The sequence below is a fragment of the Perca flavescens genome, chromosome 2 (genome assembly GCF_004354835.1).
Source record: "Perca flavescens isolate YP-PL-M2 chromosome 2, PFLA_1.0, whole genome shotgun sequence".
NCBI lineage: Eukaryota > Metazoa > Chordata > Actinopteri > Perciformes > Percidae > Perca > Perca flavescens.
Genome location: NC_041332.1, coordinates 5790562 through 5791035, shown reverse-complemented (window position 1 = coordinate 5791035; position 474 = coordinate 5790562).

The following is a 474-nucleotide window of genomic DNA, read 5'->3' as shown; positions in this document are numbered from 1 at the left end:
AAAAATTACAAAGTTTACCTCTGAGATGCAGTGGAGTACAATTATGAAGTTACATAAAATGGGAACTTTAACATTTGTACTTAATTACAGTCAGAATAAGCTTTAATGGCTAAGTGTGTGTGCACATACAAGGCATTAGACATGCAGCTAAAAAGGACAACAAAGCTGGACACATTATCTATCTATCTATCTATCTATCTATCTATCTATCTATCTATCTATCTATCTATCTATCTATCTATCTTTATTTCTTCACAGTTCTTTAGTAAATTGATTTAGTTAAATCCCACCACATTACAGAAGTTATGTATCATTGTCCAGGGCCTGTGTTGTTGACAATACCGTTTAGGTCAGACTGGAGCAAACTGGAGGAGGGAGGTTTAGACAGATTGACAGCTGCGGCCTATGACGCCGCATGACGGCTGCACCAGCACAACCAATCAGGTGCCGGATGGGCGGGTACATAGTCCAAAT